Source organism: Phoca vitulina, unplaced genomic scaffold (assembly GCF_004348235.1).
Source record: "Phoca vitulina isolate PV1807 unplaced genomic scaffold, GSC_HSeal_1.0 scaffold78, whole genome shotgun sequence".
NCBI lineage: Eukaryota > Metazoa > Chordata > Mammalia > Carnivora > Phocidae > Phoca > Phoca vitulina.
In genome coordinates this window covers 5,200,834-5,226,938 of record NW_022589781.1, presented here as the reverse complement: position 1 = coordinate 5,226,938, position 26,105 = coordinate 5,200,834, and the positions used below count along the sequence as shown (strand labels likewise).

At 39.2% G+C, this 26,105-nt stretch overlaps 1 protein-coding gene across 3 annotated transcripts in view; it reads right to left on the bottom strand.

The window, feature by feature from the left end:
- Nucleotides 1-26,105, bottom strand: part of LOC116625425 (protocadherin-15-like) — a 1,687,848-nt gene that overhangs the window by 1,204,103 nt on the left and 457,640 nt on the right. For all 3 annotated transcript variants that reach the window (XM_032393940.1, XM_032393941.1, XM_032393942.1), the window contains exon 2: nt 11,146-11,223. The gene's annotated coding sequence lies outside the window, so the exon portion shown is untranslated. The remainder of the gene's footprint in view (nt 1-11,145; nt 11,224-26,105) is intronic.

Below are 26,105 nucleotides of genomic sequence, written 5' to 3'. Positions count from 1 at the left end.
TGTCTGAGCTGGTCGTATGGGGACACATGCTACGGGAAGCCATTCTCCTGACTTCTCAAAGCCACCGAAAGGGGGACAGGATGGCTCCAGGCAGGATGGCTCAGAGGGACGGTGTGTCAGCAGACAGGTATAGACCCACACAGAAATGCAGACACTGTGTGATTGCACAGAGGATCTTAGGAGGCTGACGGTGACATGGTACAGTACACAAGTGATAAATAAAATAACTGTCCCATTACAGAATGGAGGCAGAAATATTAACCAGGGTTATTTTAGTAGATTCTGATATAGGTGTCACTTCTGTTTACTTGTTCTACTTCTTTCAGAGTATAATGTTATCACTACTCATGCTCTACATTTTACTCTTTTTTATTACTAAGGAAAGTGTTATTTTCTCTTTTTTTATTTTTATTTTTTAAAGATTTTATTTATTTATTTGACACAGAGAGAGAGACAGCGAGAGAGGGAACACAAGCAGGGGGAGTGGGAGAGGGAGAAGCAGGCTCCCACGGAGCAGGGAGCCTGATGCGGGTTTCGATCCCAGGACCCTGGGATCATGACTGAGCGGAAGACAGACACTTAACGATTGAGCCACCCAGGCGCCCCTATTTTCTCTTTTTTTTAAGATTTTATTTATCTATCTATCTATTTATTTATTTATTTATTTATTTGAGAGAGAGAGAGTGAATGCACAAGCTGGGTGGAGGGGCGAAAGGAGAGTAAGAGGGAGAAGCAGACTCCCCGTGGAGCAGGGAGCCTGATGTGGGGCTCCATCCCAGGACCCTGAGATCATGACCTGAGCTGAAGACAGATGCTCAAACGACTGAGCCACCCAGGTACCCCATAAAGGTGTTATTTTCATCAAAAATGTAGGAAAAGAGTGACCACAAATTCAGCTCTCAGTTTCCTGACAGGAAAAAAAAATAAAAGTGATCATTTTCAGTTACGTATATTTCATAATAAAAAAAATCATTGATCAGAAAAATGAAATCTATTTTAGGTCTCACATAGAGGCAAAAAATAGTTTTCAGAGATGTCCTTACAGACTGTTTTATAAAAAATATTTTTAACAACCTCCCTTTGGTAGAGAGAGTGACATGATTTTTGGAGCATCTTCCTTCATGAACTCTGCATGTTACTAATCCACAGATGCCAGCAAACCCCATCAATGCCCTGAGGCATGGGCTGACGCTACTGCATACTTAGTATGTCTATAGAAATGAAGAGGCAGGGGCGCCTGGGTGGCTCAGTCGTTAAGCATCTGCCTTCAGCTCAGGTCATGATCCCAGGGTCCTGGAATCGAGTCCCACATCGGGCTCCCTGCTTGGCAGGAAGCCTGCTTCTCCCTCTCCCACTCCCCCTGCTTGTGTTCCTGCTCTCGCTATCTCTCTGTCAAATAAATAAATTAAAAAAAAAAAAAAAAAAAAAGAAATGAAGAGGCAAAGTCCTTAAATAATATTTGGAAAGACCAAGGTTTGAGATGTATTTGTCAATAAAGAGTACATACCACGGATTTCTGACGAGGGTCTAAATATAGATATTTTTCATGGGGTCCCATCCACATGACTCATGGTTACACCAAGCCAACGGTAGGACTGACTCCCCTACAGTTGTCTAGAGAGGAGCAGTGCATGGATACCCAAAACAAAACAATCCAGGAAACCCATGAAGAGAGCAAATGTTTCCCTAGAAATAAAGGAGTCTGTTTTCATGCATATGAAAGCAGGTAATCAGGGATCCACAATCTAATACATGAACACAGCCAAATTATTTGCATCTTGGACATATATTTAAGGATAATTATACTGTAGGCCAACACTGAGCTGTATGCAATGAATATCTAACTTTAAGAAGTTCCACTCTTGCTGAATTTTTTGGAATAAATTAAGAAAATATGTACCTCTAGAAAAATCAATGAGATTCATTGCCACATAGATATACTAAATAAGATGGTTGAACACTGGAAGATATATGTCCTGATGACTGTGATCTTTGGAATAACTAAAGCAATCATGGTCAGTTTTCCAATAAAGCTTCTTGCAATTTGGTTAAACCACAGGAAGTCACTGTGTTTCTTAATCTTCTGAACCACCCCCTACCCCCAACTGGCAACTTTAAGAGTTTCAAACTCATAATTCATGACAACAAACTTATTTCCCTGTGCTCATGGGAGAACACCTGTATTTATTCTTTATATCAGGTGTTAGAAACCAGAAACTAAATATGCCTACATGCATACTTAATACTGATTCTGTTTTTATGGAATTAAAATGCACTATACAGCCTGCCACCTGGCATCTTTCCTTCTGTTTTCATGTGATCTGGGCATGTTGATGGCTAGCTCATTCCAGATGTGGAGCTTGGGATCTGAGCTAAACCAATAAGCATAGGCCACAGTTACTGGCTGGTTCAGAGGCGGGTGTGTGACATGGATGGGCTGGATAGAGAAGAATTGGGTACTTTGTTGGAAAGGCTAAGGATATAAATCTGGAAGCACACAGGCCATGGAGAGTGAAGAAATCAGACTGACATCAGATCTCAAAATGCAGGGTGGTTATCACGAAGCCCTTGGATCAATCCTTTCCTGAGGAATTCTGGACTATCAGAGTCATAAGTCAGTAAACTTACTTTATTGTGTATGCTAATTTGAGTTATATTTGTGGTTACTTTCACCATAAAGGGTCTAGCACAAATGTGAAAGTAGATAGGGGTGTGTACAGAAAATCATTAAAAACATATTACACAAAAGACAACCAACAGAATGGGAGAAGATATTTGCAAATGATGTATCAGATAAAGGGCTGGTATCCAAAATCTATAAAGAACTTATCAAACTCAATACCCAAAGAATAATCCAATCAAGAAATGGGCAGAAGACATGAACAGACATTTTTCCAAAGAAGACATCCAAATGGCCAACAGACACATGAAAAAGTGCTCAACATCTCTCGGCATCAGGGAAATCCAAATCAAAACCTCAATGAGATACCACCTCACACCAGTCAGAATGGCTAGAATTAACAAGTCAGGAAATGACAGATGTTGGCAGGGATGCAGAGAAAGGGGAACCGTCCTACACTGTTGGTGGAAATGCAAGCTGGTGCAACCACTCTGGAAAACAGTATGGAGGTTCCTCAAAAAGTTGAAAATAGAGCTACCCTACGACCCAGCACTTGCACTACTGGGTATTTACCCCAAAGATACAAATGTAGTGATCTGAAGGGGTACGTGCACCCCGATGTTTATAGGAGCAATGTCCACAATAGCCAAATTATGGAAAGAGCCAAGATGTCCATCGACAGATGAATGGATAAGAAGATGTGGTGGGGCTCCTGGGTGGCTCAGTCGTTGAGCATCTGCCTTCGGCTTGGGTCTTGATCCCAGGGTCCTGGGATCAAGCCCCGCATCAGGCTCCCTGCTTGGCGGGAAGCCTGCTTCTCCCTCTCCCACTCCCCCTGCTTGTGTTCCCTCTCTCACTGTGTCTCTCTCTGTCAAATAAATAAAATCTTTAAAAAAAAGAAGAAGATGTGGTATATATATATATATATATATATATATATATATATATATATATATATACACAATGGAATATTATGCAGCCATCCAAAGGAATGATATCTTACCATTTGCAATGATGTGGATGGAACTAGAGGGTGTTATGCTGAGCGAAATAAGTCAATCAGAGAAAGACATATATCATATGACCTCACTGATATGAGGAATTCTTTTTTTTTCCTGTGTTTTCACTGTTTTTATTCATTAATTTTGTCAGATGCTTCAATGGGGGGTGTGGGGGGGAGATGGGCAGGAGCTGTTCCCCAACCCCCAATATGAGGAATTCTTAATCTCAGGAAACAAACTGAGGGTTGTTGGAGTGGTGGGGGGTGGGAGGGATGGGGTGGCTGGGTGATAGACATTGGGGAGGGTATGGGCTATGGTGAGCACTGTGAACTGTGTAAGACTGATGAATCACAGACCTGTACCTCTGAAACAAATAATACATCATATGTTAAAATAAAAGAAATAAAAGAAGGTAGTAGGAGGGGAAAAATGAAGGGGGGAAATCAGAGGGGGAGACGGACCATGAGAGACTATTGACTCCAGGAATCAAACTGAAGGTTCTAGAGGGGAGGGGGTGGGGGGATGGGTTAGCCTGGTGATGGGTATTAAAGAGGGTACGTTCTGCATGGGGCACTGGGTGTTATACGCAAACAATGAATCATGGAACACTACATCAAAAACTAATGATGTAATGTATGGTGTTTAACATAATAAAATAAAATTAAAAAAACATATTACACAGAAATATTATGCAGGTCTTTGGTAAATTTATTATGCTCTATCACTTTAAAACACTTATATTAAAATCATATATAAATATATTTATATATATATATTTTTACCATTTTCTTTTCTTCTAGAGTGGATACTCAATGATTCAAAAAATTTTTATACAACTAGGGGTAATGAGGGCTGGGTTTGGATTTCTGATCTGATCTGTGAATGCTAATTTTACTGATGTGATGGGTGTGAAGAGATATCAGATAGGAGTAAGTTGGGAGGAGTACCTTTGACCTTACACATTTCAAAGATCCGTAACTCCTCAGTTATTTAGTGAGAGAAATCCTCCTTATTCTTAATGAGCCAAAAGTCATTCCAGCCACTGATTATATTTCAAGACAGAACTGCCTCCACTACGGTTTCTCTAATTTTGATATATGAACTTCAACATTCAGACAAACAAAGAACAGCTGAGGATATCTGACAGGCTTTCAGAGGCTCTGGGGTCAGACATAAAACCTTTCGACGTGAGAAAAAGATGTAATCCTTAAAGAAGCAGCACCTAACAGCGTGATTCAATTTGCTTTAAGGAGAAAAAAACAAACTGAGGGAGGAAAGCTGTCATAGAGGCCCTGGATGCATCACGATGATCGCATTTATCATTTCAAGTGTTGGAGGGGGAGAGCTTGCTGTGGGCAGAGGCTGCGGAGGAAGAGGGGGGGAGAAAGACAGGGAGAGATCCAGAGAGAGGATGGGGAGTATTTTGCTGTCGATAAAGCAATTTTAAAAATACCACCTCATCGGGGTCTTGCAACAAACCTGCACAGTGTGAAGGGTAATTATAATTATGCTCATTTCAGAGATGATGAAAGGGAAGCTGATGTCCTGTGTGGCTGAGCACCCTGAGTGCAGGCAAATTGCCGGTGCACGGTGGGCGAGTGACCCTAGCTCCGACCTGGCTAAGGATTCTCAGTTCTGTACCACTTCCGTATCACCATACGTCACTCAGAAACCGCAAATACACCTTAAATCTAAAAAAGATGCTAATATAATCTCAAATGGAAAAGCTTTGACCATTTTGCCACATCTGAGTCGAATAGTTTCCAGTTCCAGATCATGTGGATCTGACAGAGCTTTGTTTACCCCGTTTCAAAAGACATTATTTTTGTTTTCTCTCTAAGTTTATCAGGTTATGTTTATTAATCTTGAACATAAATATAGGCTATAGTTTGGCTAAAATCATCTTCTGAAAATTCTCACGGAATACTTAAAAATGCCGATGGCCGTCCCTGTGCATCTCTGTGCGCTCTCCTGCCCTTTCACTCCCTGTGTGGACGGGAGGAATGCCAAACAGGTGTTTTTTCCCATCTCCCTTGACAGGACACGCAGTGGCCATCCGACCCTTTTCCGGGCCACTGAATGTAAGTGGAGAGATGTGGTGGCGCTTCTGGCCAGTCCGGCTCCCCGGCTAGTGAGGAGGTCCCCCACTGTGGCACAGCCTTGCTCTCTTGCCGCTCCAAGGCTGGGGCGCAGGGCTGCAAGGGCAGAGACACCTTATGGCCACACCGGAAAGGAGGAGGAGACCAGAGCCTCCGGCCCTGAGCCCTGACATGTGTGCGCTGCTGAAAACACACTACGGGCTGCCCAACATTGGGTTTGTCCTGGGGTGCAGAGGGGGACGCTGTAGGTTTAACTGTTACTTACATTCGCTCAAACCCGAATGTCCAGCTTATGCGCTATTGGTCCCTGAAACACGCAAAACCTCTTGAAGCTCGTTAGGGATACCTCATGGCACAAGGTAACACAGAGGATACACAAGGCATCATCAGGCAAGGTAGGCAGGCATCATCCCCGCCTGAGGGCAAACAATACCTCATGTCTCCCACCTGCTAATATCCTTCGGGGCTTGGCATTTGTCTAGGACCCTGTACCTTGTTGATCCAGACATACTCTTCAGTCTTACAGCGCATGTTCTGCTACCTGTCTGCCGCACGAGGCCCGTGCTGTTTCCATCGCCACCCCCTCCCCTTCTCCTCGCCCTTCCACCAGCACCTGGGCCCTGTCCCGGTCCGCGCTTCTGGGGCACCGCCCGCGGAAGGCCACGCACGGTCTTTTCACAACTCTCTCTGACACAAAGCCTTGCCTGACACCTGTAACCAAAACCTTTTTGTCCCTTTAATCTCCTCGGAAACATTCCTAAAACTCATGTGGCAATGATATCACGCACTTTATTCTATCCTGCGTGCTAGCTGCAATCCCTGCCTTCCACGAAGTTATCACCTACACTCCCAGGGGACCATAAGGTTCATGGAGGGTGGCCGGAGCACGGGACGCATTTTCCTTAGCTGCCCAGTACCTAGCGGTGATATTAACGCCACAGCGTGGGTACCTGGGTGGATAGAGTTGATTTCTCTCTACAGAGGGATCCTCTTCATCGTGTCCTTCTTTGCTGCTACATACTTGTAGTCATCAAAGAGGAGGGGTTATATCCTGAAAGCTTAACTTCTAGAGAGTTTGCTGTAAATGAATAAAGGACTTTTCTAAGAATTCCAAGAGCACCTCTGCATCATATCAGCAGGATTTGGCCCATTACCACACACAGACCAAATCCAGCCCACGGGTGGTTTCAGTCAAGTTTTATCAGAACACTGCCACTCACTTGTTTACCTAAGATCTAAGGCCACTTTTGTCCTACAAAAGCAGAATCAAGTAGTTACCACAGAGACCCACACAGACCACAAAGACTCGAGTATTTATTATATGGCCCCTCATAGAAGAAAAATAATGTACAAAAAAAACCCTGCAAGTAGGTTAAAAGTAACAACAACTTAGGGGCACCTAGTTCATTAGCGTTGGACTCTTGACGTCAGCTCAGGTCATGAACTCAAGGTCATGAGATGGAGCCGCCCCTCGGTCTCACTGCCGAGGGGAGGGGAGTCTGCTTGAAGATTCTCTCCTTCTGCCCCTCTCCCAACACATGCTCATGCTCGCTTTCTCTCTCTAAAATGGATAAATAAATCTTTAAAAAAAAATTAAAGACAACTTAATAGTCCAATAAATTAGAGAAACAAAATTCAACAGTTTTTTTTTTTATTTTAATGGCAAAACTTCTCTGAGCATTGATTCCTATTATGCATTATATGCATTCCTATGACGTACTGCCAATTTTCAAATCATTTCCCTGAGTTCCCAAAATGTTTTTGACACAGGAATCTTTTTTTAATGGATTGTATCTCAGACCCAGTTATCTGAGGATCGCCAGTTTGGCAAATGCTGCTTTAGAACACCTCAAGAAATACTTTTTAACTGAATTGCACTTTTTCCTTTAAAGTGTTGCCCTCATCTGGTAATATCTAACTCTCTGCAAGTCACTTATTATTCTAGTGATTTTCTCTGATACCATTAAGCCACTTAGCCAACTGCCCTGGCCCATGATAAAAGAGCCACGTAAGCTTCCTTGAGGTAGAAGTTATAGCATACCTTGTGTTATAAACAAGTTAGGTGGTAATTATTTGAGTGATGTAGATAAGTAACATCAAAACAGCGCAAATGTACTTGAGGAGAGAATCTGTGCTCTAGGATTTAAAATTACTTAATCTAATTTAAATGGATCCAGAAATACCAGGCTTTGGGTACATTAATATGATTGATTACACAATTATAAACCCCGTTAGATGTAGACACTACCTGCTATATTTTCTTATAGTTCTTAAATTACTGCTTTCCTCAACCTCAAATGCTTCCCTTAGAAAATAGAATCGGCCTCACTTACACCCCTTAAACAAACTGTTCCTTCAACTTGAGTTAACATGCTGATGACAGAAAAAGAAGCTAAATGATGAAAATATGTATTATTTTTCCCAGAGGCTTAGAAGTGTGCACAAATCATTTGGTGATTCTTTTCATTTAATCTAACAGGGGATACAGAAATAATTATAGCTCAGCTGACACATGCGTGTGCCAAAGAGACTCCCTAGGATTAGCTCACAGAGGCAGATTCAACACGTGCAGATCCGCAGCCTCAGACGTGTACATACTCTCACCCCAGCCCCGGAGACGTCCAGTTACTGGAGGAGAGACGGCGTGGTGTGGGGGCAGACTCCAGTCTGGATCTCAGCCCCTCTGCTTGGTATCACCCAAACTAAGCTTTCAAAGGAGTCGAATACTCTGACAAGTAAAGCCCGCCTATGGAAGCATACCCACGGAGCTCTGTGCCACGGCTTGGCGGCAGGGTGACTCAACTTCCCCTATATTCCACACAGTCCTTTCACTGATGGTGTCTAAAACATTCTCTCTGGTCAGCGTTTTGTGTCCTTGCCCTATTAATACAACTGAGGACACCCTTAATAACACCTGCAAAAGTAAAAGTTGCTTTGAATGATTTACCTGTTGAATATATTTATTTAATGTGGTACTTGACTAAAGAATAAATTGAAATCGTTCAATAAGCTACGCAAAATACTTTAAGAAATTAAGTAATACATCTGAGCACGGGGCAGGTACCACCTTAGAAAGCTCAGGTAGTTGAAATCTATATCGAGAAAGTTCCTGCAAAATTACTCAAGTCCTTTCCAACTTGATTGTGTCCTTATTAATCTGTTATATGAGAGAACCACCAACAGTGCACCAATGGTTCAAGGAGTGAAGCAGATTTTCTTTCTGTAAATCAGGACCAGAAAGTTACCTAAAAATTTTTAAAAATCACTAAAATATGTTCTATATATATATATATATATATATTTTTTTTTATGATTGCCCATTTTACCTGTAGTGAGAATTGTAATGACCTCATCTTTATTGGTCCTCCTCTGAGCACATGTCAAGCACACAAGCATGGCGGGGGTGTATGTAAAGAACACTTCCTCTCATATCAGAGAACAGAGAATTGTTGCCCATGAGCGTGTGGGAAAAGGTGATCCTGCTCTAGGAACATCTACCTATCTACTATACGTATGTGCATATGCCCAGCTGCAAACACATCAATTTATGTTATCAGTAATTCCTCAGTAACAAACTATTTACACTGCAAGCCTTTGAATGGTCTGAGATACGCAATTCGTTGTGAACTTACCTTGAACTATAAATAGCAAGAAAGTTTAGGACCCGAAATTTGTCTCTTTTCAATTATTAGTTTCATGCTTCTATGCACTCATCAACAAAATGGAATCATAATTTATAAAAAAATTATGTTCCTTTGCATGAAAAATTTATCTGAAATATATTGTTTCATAGGAATTTAAATAGGCTTATATGAGAAATTAAGCTACTGTTGGAAATATAAAGCCTCACGTGCATTGAGATATACTTAACACAGACATCTTACGTATACAAAGAAGTACTGTTAGCACTTTTACAACTTGAGTAGATTTTTTAAAATTGCAGTCATAATTGCTGACAAGGGAAAATTATTTCAACTCTTCATTTTCAAAATATTGTAAAGCTATCTACAAAACTGTTTTGTGTCACATTTATAGTTATATTATAAATAGAACATTGTAAAAGTATTATTTTTTACTATTTTAAAATATGAGGTAGCAAATATTTATGGAGTGCCTACTATGTCATAGAATTGTAATAAATGCTATATACATAATAAGAGCAGTACATAAAATGTCTTAAGACTTTGCATGTACAGTATCCTAAAATTACCCATTTCTCCTCTGAAAAAGCAGAGATGCATGATCTGTGAGCCAAATGTAATAACGACGTGGTATATCATTCTGGAAGTTAAATTTGGTGTAGGCTCAAAAGTAGCCTTCGATCTATACAGTTGTCCTTATTTGTCTTCAATCTATTTACCATATTATAAAAACCATATTCTTAAAGTGTCACTGAAGGAGAATTTACACTCTGGAATTTACACTCTGGATATATGGAAATAAATATACAGGTGGATGAAAGAAACGGGTTCTTTCTCTGGAGCCTACATTCTTCTAGGAGCAAAAGGAATTTAAAAAATAGGCAGACATATATATACACAAAATACGTATTTTTTCATAAAATATAGATACACATTATATTTTTTCATAAAATATATATGCACTATATTTTCATAAAAATATATACATACTATATTTTTTCATTAAATGCAAATTACAATTATGTATTTCTTCTTTGAAAGTATTTGTTCCTCTGAAATATGTTCCACTTTTAACTGAGCCGCTTAAATAAAAATTTCATTCACTACTACCTCAACTTAAAAGACATTATTCTGTGCCTATTTCTGTAAGTTTCTACTTCTAATTCTATTTCTATGGATTTAAAATAGTATTAGACCACTAAAATGTATTTCTCCTTGCTTTCACTGAAGCGACTGTTAGCCAAATTTTATCTTAATTCCTGTTTTGTTACTCCAAAATTCCAAAAGCCATTTCTTCTGCAATCAAAGCACAAGCCTCACTTCAGAAACACGTAAAAGAAAATTGATTTTCATCCTGAAAATGTCAAACTTTTGCCTATAATACTCAGCTATGATTTTCTGAGACAGCAAAGTTCAAAAAGAGCCATCGACCTGGTGGCCCTTTGACACATGATGATGGATGCAACGTGTCTTCTGCTTTACAGCTAGAATGTCCTCCCCAAGCAGGAGACGATCAATGAAGAGTAATACATTTAAACTGGGGAGACAGTTTGCTTGTTTTAACGTATTAAAAGAGGAAAATCCTGGCATTGCACTTGTCTGGGGAGAGACTTTGTATACTCTCTGATTAACTCTTTTCTCTCTCTCCTGGCTTAGACGAGTTTCTGTATGTAGCTAATGAACTTAAGGTGAGAGACAGATGTAACAGGTCGCTCTTCTTCAAAGGAAAAGAAAAGATATTATAAAAAGGATACAATTTTAAGAAAAGTGTAACCATTACTCACCCTGGTGTCTTGTCCTTCTGTCAACCATGGGTTCTGGCAACTTCAGCTTTTCTAGTAAGGGATGGTATTTCCATTTTCCTATAGGATAAAGTTACTGATCAATATCACATCAAAAACAAAGGCTCTGTTCAAGCGCAGAACACAAGAGCAACTCATTTACTTGCAGATCACACTCATGTTTGCAACGCATTAATGCATATTCTGAAGAGTAAGTCTTACAGTCATGCATGTAAGTTTTGAAAGAAGCACGCTTCTGGCTTAGAACTTAACTGTACGAATGTGTGCCATCATATACACTCCACGTTATATTCTTTACTCAAGAAACAGAAAATCACTCTCACCTGCAAACGTTTATGCCATTTTACCAGAATCCTAACAAGGAAGCAGAGTGTAAATTCTTCCTCAGTGACACTTTAAAAATATGTGTTTTATAATATGGTAAATAGATTGAAGACAAATAAGGACAACTGTATAGATCGAAGGCTACTTTTGAGCCTACACCAAATTTAACTTCCAGAATGATATACCACATCATTATTACATTTGGCTCACAGATCATGCATCTCTGCTTTTTCAGAGGAGAAATGGGTAATTTTAGGATACTATACATGCAAAATCTTAAGACATTTTAGGTACTGCTCTTATTCCTATTGGGCTTTAATCTTCCTCACAGTTACAGAGCACGTCTTAATTATTCATCACTCTTATAGTTCCACAGTTGATACTGTATTGAGTGTGTGCATATCAGGAAATAGGCACAGAAATAGATGAAAATAGCTATAGTTTGTTTCAAACGTTTAAACATGTTTTCTTGAAACTCCCTAGAATATGAGGCTAACAGACATACTTAATTTATGGAAAAAATACTTGTTTCTCACAACCAAACTTTGTGAACTACTGAATAAGTGGAAACAAATGCATAAAAAATTTAAATAGTGCATCTAAAATCATTTACATTTAATAGTAGCAAGTAAATACTGTCATGAGAAAAGCAAGAACTATAAAACTCTCGGACATACCAATGAAATTTGATAATCGTGTGTTTTATGAATATATAAAAAAATTTCTGTTCAAGTTAAAAATTAAGAAATGCACAAAGTCAATTTTTATACCTCTTTAAGGATTAAGAAATATCTGACTTTAAGGACAAATAAATAGGGGAGTTTTTAAATTTAAAAAAATAAGCAGCATATTCATCTTTTTCACAATAAAATGTAAGCTTAACATCCATATTTAAAATATATCATTGGATATGGATGTGGTTTGACAGGATCTTCACCACCCTCCAAGGCCACTCTGCCTTCTTGGTGGCATCTGGGGCATTTTTGTACAACTCTAAGGCTCTACAGAACACAGTTTGAAAACTCTTGACATAGACGGGTCCCTAACATACTTTAAGAAGAACTATTAAAAAGAATATTGCATGGACTGAATAAAATTGAGTTTCTCAGTTGATTTGATCAACAATAGCCATAATAAGAGGACAATTATTACAGTGAACTCCTAACTCTACTTGGGCTCTGAGTATAGCTTCCTTGGAATACTTCCTTTGAACCAGAACTACCTAGATTTACCTTAGGAGTTTCCTATGTTTCTGAATAGTTGCTGAACCCTCAATTAGTCCCATTTTAAACAAACAATTTTTTCTTTCAAGATTTTATTTGTTTGAGAGAGAGAGAGCATGCATGAGAGAACACAAGCGGGGAGTGGTTAGGGGCAGAGAGAGAGGGAGAAGCAGACTCCCCACTGAGCAGGGAGCCCTATGCAGGACTCAGTCCCAGGATTCCAGGATCACAACCCAAGCTGACGGCAGATGCTTAACCAACTGAGTCACGCAGGTGCCCCAAACGAACCATTTATACTATACTTTGAGTCTATTTGATAACACAGTGGAGCTGCTCACCATGATTTCTGAGTAATGGTTACACAAATCATAAAACATAGCAGAAATTCTAGAAGATTTATAGTATTTAATGCCTCTAGAGTGAGGAAATAGAAGATGAAACATAAGTTTATATAATTTCATTATATGTAAAATCTAATTATGAAAAAAAACTTAATTTCATGTGAATGTGCATATATTTAATCATTATATTTCTGAATACCAAATAATTACTTACATTTTTACTTTTGTAACACTTATATCACCAGTCCTACATTTGGGGAATTATAAATCAGAACCTAACAATATGGTCCTGGCACAAAAACAAACACATAGATCAATAGACATTATAGAGCCCAGATATAAACCCACACCTACATGGTCAATTAATCTAGGACAAAGGAGGCAAAAATATACAATGGGAAAAGACAGACTTCAGCAAATAACATTGGAAAAACTGGACATAAACATGCAAAAGAATGAAAATGAGCCACTTTCTTACACCACACACAAAAATAAACTCAAAATGGATTAAAGATCCAAATCTGAGACCTGAAACCATAAAACTCCTAGAAGAAAATATAGGCAGTAATTTCTTTGACATCAGCCATAGAAACATAGTTTGAGATAGGTTGCCTCAGGCAAGAAAGACAGAAGCAAAAATAAACTATTGGGACTACATCAAAATAAAGTTTCTGCACAGTGAAGGAAACAATCAACAAAATGAAGACAACCTACTGAATGGGAGAAGATTTTTTTTTTTAAGATTTTATTTATTTATTTGACAGAGAGAGACACACCGAGAGAAGGAATACAAGCAGGGGGAGTGGGAGAGGGAGAAGCAGACTCCCCGCTGAGCAGGGAGCCTGATGTGGGGCTCGATCCCAGGACCTGGAATTATGACCTGAGCCGAAGGCAGATGCTTAACAACTGAGCAACCCCGGCGCCCCTGAAAGGGAGAAGATATTTGTAAATGACATGTCTGATAAAGGGTTAGTATCCAAATATATAAGGAACTTCTACAACTTAACACCAAAAAATGATCTGATTAAAAAATAGGCAGAGAGGCTAAATAGACATTTTTTTTTTCTCAAAGAAGACATACAGATGGCAAACAGAAACATGAAAAGATGCTCAACATCATTCATCAAAAAGGAAATGCAAATTAAAACACAATGAAATAGCACCTCACACCTGTCAGAATGGCTAGAATCAACAACACAATAAACAACAGGTGTTGGTGAGGATGCAGAGAAAATGGAACCCTCTTGCAGTGTTGTTGGGAATGCAAGTACTGTAGCCACTCTGGAAAACAGTATGGAGGTTTGGAATTAAAAAATAGAACTACCCTAGGATCCAGTAATTCCACTAGTGGGTATTTACGCAAAGAACAAAAATACTATATGAACTCCTGTATTTACTGAGCATTATGTATAATAGCCAAGATATGGAAACAATCCAAGTGTCCATCAACAGAGGAATGGATAAAGAAGATATGGATGTATATACAATGGAATATTATTCAGCTATCGAAAAATTAGATCTTGCTGTTTGGGACAACATGGATGGACCTAGAGGATATTACGGTAAGTAGAGTGAGTCGGTCAGAGAAAGACAAATACATATGATTTCACTTATGTGTGGAATCTAAAACATAAAAGAAATAAACAAAAAGCAAAAATAGACCATAAATGCAGAGAACCGATGGTTGTCTGAGGAGAGGTGGGTGGGGGATGGGCAAAATGTGTGAAGGGGATTGGGAGGTACAGTCGTCCATTTATGAAAGGAATAGGACACAGGATAAGAGGGACATCACAGGGAATATCATCAATAATACTATAATAGTGTCATGTGAGGACAGATGGTCGATACACTTGTGAACGTATAGAGAAGTTGAATCACAATGTTGTACACCTGAAACTAATGTCACATTGTAGGTCAGCTATACTTCAGTTAAAAAATAATAATAAAAATGAATCAGAAGTTATCCCTAGAGTATATGATTTCATTAAATAGTTTGTACATTTTCAAAAATTGGGAGGTAGGATAAAGGTAACATCTTAGGTTAGTTCCAAGTCCTAAAGTATTTCATTTTCTGTGAATGTTAACACTTAAAAGTAAGACTATTTTCCTAGATTGATACTTCAACAGTACCCCCTCTAGAGTTCTGTTTAGTACCAAGAGTAAACCCAAGATTTCCTACCTGCTTTGGACTGCCCCAACAGTACATGGACTGGATAGTATAAGCAAAGATTCTATTTATTTACAGAATACAACCCCACACAGCATTTTGGAAACATTTTACCTGATGAACTCAACCAAGGTCTAGAATCAGTGGCTAAGAAAACTAGTGTGTGTTTTATAGAGTCTTATTCATGATTGGCCTCTATGACATAGTAGTATACAGCATTTAATCAATAAGATATGCTGTTCAGCTCTTAGCAGTGTCACCAAATGCAAGTGTCTACAAGTGTAGACAGATTTACAGTGTGATCTAATGGAACGGCCGCTTCACCTACGATAATACCTGAATAATGAAGTATTTGGGTATTTATTAAAGTCAAAGACTGCATGTTTCAAAACAAAACAAAACAAAACAAAAATTTTGTCCTGAGATGTCATCTACAAAAGGGCAATGCTTTGAATTTTGAAACTAATGTAAACATAAGAGAAGTATAAATGGATAAAAACATGAAATTATATGGTGTTTTGCCATATAAGAATGGATGTATGTGTGTGTATGACGGACGGCTAATTACCAGAGGTAATTCTTTATTAAAACAAACAAAACACTCAGGTGTGAAGCAAAAAGAGTAGAAAAGATTCATATAATTAACTGAATACTAAAAGTATTTAAGGGTAAGAAAAAATAATATGAATTCAGTAATACTTAGATTTACTTTGTGGTGTAAATACTCTTACCAACCATCAGTAGACATGAAATTGTACAAAAGTCAAATCACACAGTTGTTTGATTAGGCATCGAGGAAAGGCGGTAGGTAGCCCTGGCTAAAACAACAATGCACTCTATGCACTGGGACCACAGAGTTAAAATTTACTGTTTCTCCATCTACCATTTGTCATCCAGCATGCCTCCGTTCGAGATGGGATCTCAAATTCCTACCAGCTCCCATGCTGTCCTCCTCTCCTTTTTCTTATCACCACCCCAACAAAGTCATTCAGCTTTGTAAATCTGCATATTTTAAGCCCTGATGGGGTAAGGCAGAGGGATAGGTGGAGAGGGAAGATTTTAAGTAAAAAAGCAGGGTGTCAGCCCACTTTGCTATTTGGCCTTTGACAAAGTTCTTTGCCTACCTACCATCTAATTTACTAGTTTATGAAGTCAGTATGTTGGAGCCGGTGAATTCCAAAATGTTTTGTAGATCTGCGATTCAAGACCATGCTATTTTTTTTTTTCAAGACCATTCCATTTTAAATCAGAAGTAGACACTGGCTTCAACTCAAGAATTAATAGCAGTCAATTGGTGATGGGTTTCGATGTATTTGAGGATTTGATTGCTGATCTGGGAGAAAAGGCTGCATTCAGGACTTAAAACGTCTGAGTAGTGGTGATCTGTGTCACACAATTGTCATATCTATGGTAGATGTGACTGGAAAGGAAAAGAAAGAAAACCATAAAGAACCTTTTAGTGGCAGAAAGGACCTTCTTGAATCCAAGGGATAAGAGTCATTTAAATTGGAGAATTATTTTGAATATTACACTTCAAACCTTTTAGAGATGATAACATAAAGTCTTCCCGGTCATCAAGGATGCATTTTGTGATCACTTACCTTCTAAAAAATTGAGAGTCTCAAAAAAAAAAAAAAAAAAAAGGCTAAAAAACCAAAATATTGCTTTTGTTTCCTTAAAAGCCCTTAGAAAACTGATTTTCAGAGACATAAAGATTATAAAATATACACTGCCAATATATATGCCAATATATTCAATGAAGGATAAGTTTATATTTCAGAAAAAAATACCAGTATAAAATGGAGAACTTTAATTGACTAAAATAGTACTTTGTTATAAAAAGAAATAAGCCACTAATAATTATTTATCAGTGTCATTTCTTAAACCTAAGTACTCATCTAATCAAAATATTGTGATTTTTTTTCCTTTCAAAATAAGGGTATAAAAGTGTTCAAATGAACATGGGTTTTGATTTAATAGTTTTAACTTAGTCAAAGAGAGGCACAGTAACCCAGAAACAGCTGCTAGGTGAGCAGCATTTTGTTTGGGACCAAAGTGATTAATATATGACTTTGCAGAATGCTTAGAGACTATTTTGCATAACAAGATGTTCAATGAATGGCCACTTCAGAGCATTTGGCTATTATAAATCATTATAATACCAGTTTGAAATCTAAAGGCCTTCTAATACTCAGCATGCTACAATAACTCCACGAAATTATTTTCGGCATAGTTCAAGAGCATGCCTCTTGTCATTACTTTCGCCTGCTGAGAGAGCTCACACGGAACACATGATTCTGTAAATTATGTTTTACAGAATATATGCGGTATCATTAAAATGTAACAAAAATTTTGAAGGTGCAAAAAGGCGCCATGGAGCCTATGTGCATTAAAATAAAGGCGAGATTTAAATATATGTACTATTAAAAGGACTTACTTCTTTTAGATTGTCTTTGCTTGAGAAAGCTTTCATTAGAAAAGGCATTGTTTTCTGCAAGTTGGAAACAGTTTCACAAGTTCTAAAAGCCTTTTCAATACACAGATCTACAAAAAAGATGTGTCTTATGCAAATTTAGGCAACAGTCTGGGAAATCATATTTGAGAGACCCATAACCAATGTTCTCATTCAGAATCCAGTTCATGCTTTCTCATACAAGTAGTCATAGAGCTACATTTGACAAATGCTGGGAAAATGTGTGAATTCTGTAGATAATTGATTATGCTTCATCATGGGTGATACAAAGCACCATGGAATCCATAACTGCATTTTTAGTGCTTTTCTTTACCTCCAGTAACCCATTGAATCTCTATCTAAACTGGCAAAGCCCCAGTAAGACATCAGGGGACCATATGATGTTAGTGGGGAAGGGGACAAAATAGGAATGAGTTTCCTTCTGTGGTAGAAAGATCACAAGTATTCGCAGGCGTATGCAAAGGGATGTGTGGGAAGCAGACTGCGCAGATGGTCACCTTTCTTAAAGGGTTGTGGTACTTTGCATGCCAGCAACCTTCTTAGATTGATCTAGTCTCCCAGAAAAGCATAACTGGATTAATTAAACAAGGAGGTTGTTAATTAGACTGAGGCCGAGGTGGCTCAAGGCAGCCCATGGAGTGAACTCCCAGTCTGAACCTGTAAAGGCCTCCAGGTTACAGAATCACAAGGCTAAGGACCACCAATCACAAAAGAGCCAACCTGGCCTTAACCGATAGCCAATTGATAGTCCCCTTACTCTGTGTGAACCTTTTTTCCATAAGACTCTCTGTTTCAAGTTCCCATCAGTGGAGCCTCCAAACCATTTCCATCTGGTGCTGCCCTATGAGAATCAATAAATGCTCAAATAAGCCCAATCTGTTTAATATGCCTCAGTTTATCTTTTAACGGGAGTCCAAGGACATTTTGTAATTTGTATTTTTTAAATACAAATGTAATTGAAGGTTTTCATGAGCTGGATCTTCTTAAAAGTGCCAATTTTGTCAAGCTGTTCATTGCTTTAATCCATTATGTAACTTTTTTATATGCTGATTATATATATATATATATATATATATATATATATACATATATATGTTATTTTTTATAAATTTCTTTTCTCAGTTTGTGGTATCCTTTAAAGGGAGGCAGAATATGCCACCCGAAACTATGCCACTTTGTTATAAGGATTCTTTTGAGCTAAAGGCACTTAGAAAAACTGTAAATATAATAAAAACACTCTAACCTTCCTTTTCTTAAAAGCAGGAGATGAAACGTCCATGTGACAGGTATCCTCCCTATACCAGAGGGAAAGCAACATTCTTACCATGGGCAAAAGGGAGAAGTGGGGGCTGAGAGACTTCCACACCAGCCGACCTTGTTAAAACAATTGTGTTTCCCTTCAGCCTCTCCTCCTGACCCAGTTACCTCTCCACACCTGCCTCTTTGTTCAACCCACTCCTATAGCAGGTAGGTTTCAACATTTCTCTGCACTTTTATTTGTTAGGAGGGCTATCGTGTCATATAAAACTTATATAAATGTGTATGATTTTCTCCTAGTAAACTGTTTTATGTCAGTCTGATTCTCCAGCCCAGCTGAAGAACCCTAGAAGGATAAATGCAAAACTCTGTCTTCCCTACACCTTCATCTTATAACATTGGACATAGACATTAAATAATTATACACTAAAAATATCTCATTTTCCCTTTGTATTTATTTTTCTTCCTTTAAATTGAAAACTTCTTTTTAGCACAGAAATTTGACACTTACTTCTATTTATTTTTATATTACAAAATCTGCACCAAATTGATTTTGATATAACGTGACTGTTAATGGGCCCCGAAATGAATTATTACCTTCAAAACTTTCCTATTTCACACTTTGCACTCCATTTTGTCAACCCATCCTAGAAACCAAAACATCCATATTAAAGACAAATATTTCCATCTGTGTTACAAAAATAGAATTGTATTCTCAAATCCTTGTTAATGGAATGTTATTGTATAATTATTATTGAGCACCAAGACAGGTAATCTATTTTAAAATTGATACTTGATTATTTGACTGTTTTATTTTAAGATCTTATTTATTTACTTGAAGAGAGAGAAAGAGCATGAGCAGGGGGTAAGGCAGAGGGAGAATCAGGCTCCCCACTGAGCAGGGAGCCCAGGCAGGGCTCGATCCCAGGACCCTGGGATCATGACCTGAGCTGAAGGCAGATGCTTAACTGACTGAGCCACCTTGGTGCCTCTGATTATTTTTATTTTTAGAAGGTATGTTTTGGTTTGGAATTTATATGAGAAACCGTTTTATATGCCACCCATTTGGAATTAAGTTCTTCCAGTCAAAATCCTTGAAACACCTCCACCTGAGCTAAGATATGTGGAAGACAGAAAGAATAGTGGACACAGATCCCTGGTCTTGGGGAGTGTCCATCTAGGAGATCAGCAGGCTCCAGTCTTCACAGAACTATAACTTAGGGAAGACTGTGATAAGTCACCAGAATACCATGCACCTCTGAAGAAGACATGTGGACAGGCACGAGGTCGGGAAGAAGTCAGGAAAAGGCTTCAGAGTGTGCCAGGAGTTTGCACAGAACTTGAGCAGACAATGAGATTCACCAGAGAAGGGCAACATGAAGAGAGAAGAAGTCAGCATAAATAAATACCAAAGCCAGAGAAGAAGACACCTGTGTGATGATTTTCAGGCTTTTTGTAAAATTGCACAGGCTGTGGAGGGTGGGGGACAGATCCTCAAGGCCCACCTGCAACATGCTAATCGCCTAGGCTCTGTACCTTTGAGGTGGGAGATTTTCGTGTGATTGTTTCTAATAAGAGATGCATCTATTTGTACTTTGGAAAATTAAGCTACTGGCACAAAGATCCCTTGTAATGGGGGAGAATGGTTACCAGGCAATTGCATTCCTGCACCCATTGATTCACCTGTTCCTGTGGCCAGCGGTGATTCATGACGGGCCTGCTGTGAGCCAGGTGTTGGCTGAGCCCTGCACCCACAGAGAACATCCAGGGCACAACTCAGGTAAGGTTAACCTGTCATGAGTGGTGTCTGAAGCTTTCTAACATGACAAAACACACACACACACACACACAGAAAGCACAAGATAACAGATTGTGAGATCTGGTGCACGTTTATAAGATGGTCTTCATGGCAAAAACATCATGGAAATCAGTCAAATGCCACGCTGCAAAAAATACATCTCACCTTTCAGTTCCAAGGTTAACTTCCCCATAATACAGAAAAAAAAAAAAAAAATATATATATATATATATATATATATATATATACACACACATATATAAAATCCCTGTAGATACATAAGAGTAATTCCATCATGAACAAATGGGCAAATGACACAAGTCTGTCTCACCGTCTTACAGGGTTGATAAGATGCCCCAGTCTACCCTTGCCAGGTACATTTTTAAAAACTCTTAAATTTTAGTCTTCAGTAAACACTCATATAGCAATTATTCTATAACAGGTTTGTGTCAGCCCATGGAAAACTTTTTGTTGCTTGGCTGCTAATGGCATATTATTGTGTAACTCTTCTTGGGTACTTATATTCTAATGTGGGGGAGGGAAACACATTCATAAAAAAATAAAGAAAAAATTTGTAAATTTTGAAGGAAACTGGCTTTGGGGCCTAAAATAGAGACTCAGATTAGGAACAGGGATTTATTTCAGATTGTGTGTCAAGGCGGAGTGCTCTGGTGAGGTGATGTTTAAACTGAAGCCTAAAATAGGTGAAGAGAGGCACCTGGGTGGCTCACTCAGTTAAGCGTCTGACTCTTGGTTTTGGCTCAGGTCATGATCTCAGGGTCGCGGGATCGAGTTCCGCATTGGGCTCTGTGCAGACTCTGCTTGAGATTCTCTCTCTCTCCGCTGCTCCTACCTGGCTCGTGTGCATGCTCTCTTGCTCTTTCTCTCTAACATAAATAAATCTTTAAAAAAATAAAATAACACTTGTGAAGATGACAGAAGTTTGGGAGAAAGACCATTTCAGATAGCAAGAATAAGACAAGTTAAAGCTATGCTGGGAAGAAAAGTAAATAGTCTGAAATTCTATGACTTATGACTCATTGAGTTTGCGTAAGAACACTTTTTTTTTGTTTGCTTCTATTTTTAAGTCTAAAAGTTTAAAATCATTTAAAAAGAATGGTTTTGGGGCGCCTGGGAGTCTCAGTCGTTAAGCATCTGCCTTTTCTGCCTTTGGCTCAGGTCATGATCCCAGGGTCCTGGGATCGAGCCCCGTATCGGGCTCCCTGCTCAGCAGGGGGTCTGCTTCTCCCTCTCCCACTCCCCCTGCTTGTGTTCCCTCTCTCAGTGTCTCTCTGTCAAATAAATAAATAAAATCTCAAAAATAAAAAAAAGAATGGTTTCAAAGAAAATTTTACATCATAGGTTATTTTTGTAGTGCTAGTCCCTGAATAGACAAACCTGATAAGGCAAGTAATAAAACAAAAACAGTAATAGATATAACACAAAAGACATTTTTCTATTCTAATTCTTTAGTTCCTAAGTGGTATTTTATATTATTTTTATAGTATTTAAGATAGGAATATTTGACAATATTGGGTTAACCAAGGTCTTTAGCTTTGATCATTAAATGTGTTTTTCAAAGTAATTGACTGAGTTCCATTCAAACTGTTTAATTTGCACTCTTATTAAAACACACTAATTGATTATTTTTTAATTTATGGTGATACTGCTTTATGTCTGTTTCTGCAACAGGACAAAAGGGGCACCTTGAACTGTGCATCTGTGTGCATCCAAGTACTTGTTCACAAGAACTTGATCATCGCCCTTTGTCACAGGTTAGTTTTTAAGGAGTATTTTTAATTTATTGACAATAATTATCTGAGAGTACTCATAATTAAAAAGTGGAAACATTTCGGGTACAAGGCTAAAATTTGAGGAGCCTACATCAGTCCAAGTGCTTTTTGCATATAAATGCATGTGGGGCATTCTAATTCTTTCCATAATCTATTTCCCATTGAACTATTTAAGGAGAGGGTTGCACGACATTTAGCTTAAAAATGGTTTAAACATTTTTTGAAAATGAATATTCCTCAGAAGTCTTTTTTTCTTATGAAAGAAAAAATGTTTATTAAATAGGTATCTAAGTAGTAGTCTATCATTTACAAATTACAATAAAACTTTTTGAATACAGTGTTATTAAATGTATATTTAAATGTATATTTGTCTGCCACCCCTCACTGGACTTTAGTCTACTACGATTTTGCCTTCATTGGCAGCACTGTCCTTCCCTTCAGAGTTCTTTTGTGATTGAGGGGAAGGTCCAGAGTTTGGGGATGATGAAGTGGGTCTTAGGGGCACATAACAAAATCTGGCAAAAAAAAAGAACAGCTTTGGCACTGTGAGCCTCAAATGATTTTCTAGCATGGAGATACTTATTGCATATGTAGGCTCCAAGGAAGTATATTAGAAAATTAGTGACCCTGCCACATGAGATATTTTATTTCTATATATTTAAAAACCAAACCAAACAAAATGATACCAGTAACAAGCAAGTACAAAAAATTCAACCTGACTTCAGGTGCAAAACTACCTTTTTATGTCCTATGTCTCTTTATCTACCATTAAGACACATGCCTTCTCTGACCACCTAAATGCACACACAGACACACACATGCTTGTACATGCACACAATGTAACACGGTGGTCAATAACATACAACCCGGGATAAATCTTGCCTGTGTCCCCAAATGGTTGTAAACTCAGGCAAGTTATTTAACCTGTTTTCACTTCCCTTATCCATAAGCAGATCTGTGAAGCACATCCTGCCTCATGCTCTTGGAGAAGTAAATGAATTGACGTGTAAGTCACCTAGAACAGTGCCCGATAGATAGTAATCTCTAAGTCCCGTTACTACTGCTACTATTTTAATACATAGCAGTAGAAAGTCTGTGGCGAGAAGACAGGAGAAAACTGGGGTTTTCCTGGGAAGAATGAAAAGATTTAGGTTTTGTGGAAATGAACTGTGCCCAGCAATTTGGGAAATCATTCGGCAAGACTGTGACCCAACAGACAAGCAAGTGAGAACATGACTAAGGATCATCTGACTGTGGGGAGAACCGTGGTGAGTCCCTGGGCCATGAACCCCCACCACCACCCGGCACAGGTGTCTTGGGGGTGTCTGTGGCCTCTCCACCAGCTGTCAGCTTGAGAAGGGAAGCAGTGGACCTGGCAGGCCTCCAGGAGGAGGGGGCAGGCGGTGGGAGGCAGCCCTGCAGGTCCACACAGCAGCTCAGGAGGGGCAGCATCACCCCAGGAACCAGAGAGGGCCCAGAGGAGGCATGGGAGGGCCATGAACCCCACAGGACCCTTAGAACAAGACAACACCCCACTGCAGTCCTGTGACCACCACCTAGGCTCCGGGATGACTGTGCCCCAGCTGGCCTGTTTCCCAGCCCAGCAGACACCATGGAGACAGCACAACAGCCTGAGGTCGGGGTGCCAAGCCCTCCCCAGCCAGAGGCTCTGAACCTAGATTCTCAGCTGCCTACTCTGGGAGGAGCCTCCAGAGCCAGGCTGGGGTCATTTTCCCAAATGCATACCCTACTGGGCCTTCATCAGATTTGTGAGCCTAATCTGAGAAAGGTAGTATTGGATCTGGCCGACTAACCAGGGTTGGAGACCAGTGTAATGACAGGTAAAATCCAGAGTTGAGCTCTTGCACAGAAAAGAAGTCAGCTGGTGCAGGTGGGTGAGCAGTGCTGGGCTCTGCCCCTTCCTGGCTCATACTCTGGGCCTGTCGCTTCCCCTCAGCCTCCTTGGTTGACTCTGCTGAAACTGAAGTCTCGTGGGGGAGAGGGAGCAGGATCTGGGGTCTGCTCAGGGAGGGCATCCCCTCCACCACCCCACACAGGGCCTGCCAGGTACAGCCTCGCCCAGCGCTTGAGCAGGCTCAGGAACCGGGCCTCTATCAGGCTGGACCTGCAGGTGGGGAGGCCATCTCTCATGCTACCTTCCTCAAAGTACCACATCCATATTCTCATCTGATTTCCAAGTGCATTATGAGATATAGACTTACTATGTATTTGTATTATTATTTTACATTGTATTATTATTACATTGCACATTGTATTATTATCATTGTTTCTAGTAAAGCCACTTATCTAATGTCAAAATCTTTTAAGTTATAGAATTAGTATTAGAACCCTATTCTTCCCATTCTGAACATAGGTACATCCTGCATTACACCATTTGTTTTTTTGAATGTCCCTTTTCAGAAATATTGATACAGGATCCTGTATCATCTTAATCATCGTGTTGTTACTGCACCTACAAATATTTGACAATATTTCTGAAAAGGGACATTCAACACTACATCAAAAACTAATGATGTAATGTATGGTGATTAACATAACATAATAAAATTTAAAAAATGCAAAAAAAATGATACAGGATAAAGAATTGCATTAGGTATTTCCAAATCATTATATGCACTGTAAGTTATCACTGATAAAATCAGAAATCTGAGACAAATTACAAAATAACCCTAAAACATGTATACAATATAGCTTTTAAAGATTTTATTTATTTATTTATTTATTTATTTATTTATTTGAGACAGAGGAAGAGAGAGGGAGCACGAGTGGGAGGGGCAGAGGGAGAGGGAGAGAATCCCAAACAGATTCTGCACTGACCATGGAGCCTGATGCAGGGCTCAATCTCACAACCCTGAGATCATGACCTGAGGTGATACCAAGGGTCGGATGCTTAACTGACTGAACCACCCAGGCGCCCCAACAATGTGACTTTTAAAACAAAGTACAAGGAACACCTAATAAAATAACTAAAGGAAGTAACTTAAAAGCTAAAACAAAAACCAAATCTTTACATAACAACAAGAGCAAAACCTACGTTTGTATTTTTCTTTTCTAATTGGAAAAAAAAAAAAAATGTGATCTATAGTATCCAATGCATGGCTGGGGTATCATCGGTTTTCTAATGGAGTTTATTATCATTATGTCTGGGAAGACCTCACTTTCTGTTTGTCCTGGACTGTCCTAGTTTACCCCTAGTTTTCTTGCATCACTTCGATCAGGACTTGTTCCAGATTTTTCATTTTTAACAAAAGGTCACTCTTAGTATTAGACAAAAACAAGTCAGGATTATTTTGGTAGATCCTCACTTTTGGTTATAGAAGCTAAAAGGCACATCTCTCTTTGCCTGATCCTGTCTTTCCAGAACAAGGTAATTCCAACCAGTATTGCACACCCAGCCCCTATGCCCTCCTGTGCTAGAAGGAAGTCCTCAAAGCTGCTGTCCAAGGCCCCCCCGTGGTCCCCCAGCCAGCTGAGACACAGGTGGTGGCTGGCAGGGTCAGTGGGAGGAGGAGAGAGTTAGATAGTTTTGGTGGAAGTGGGGTGCC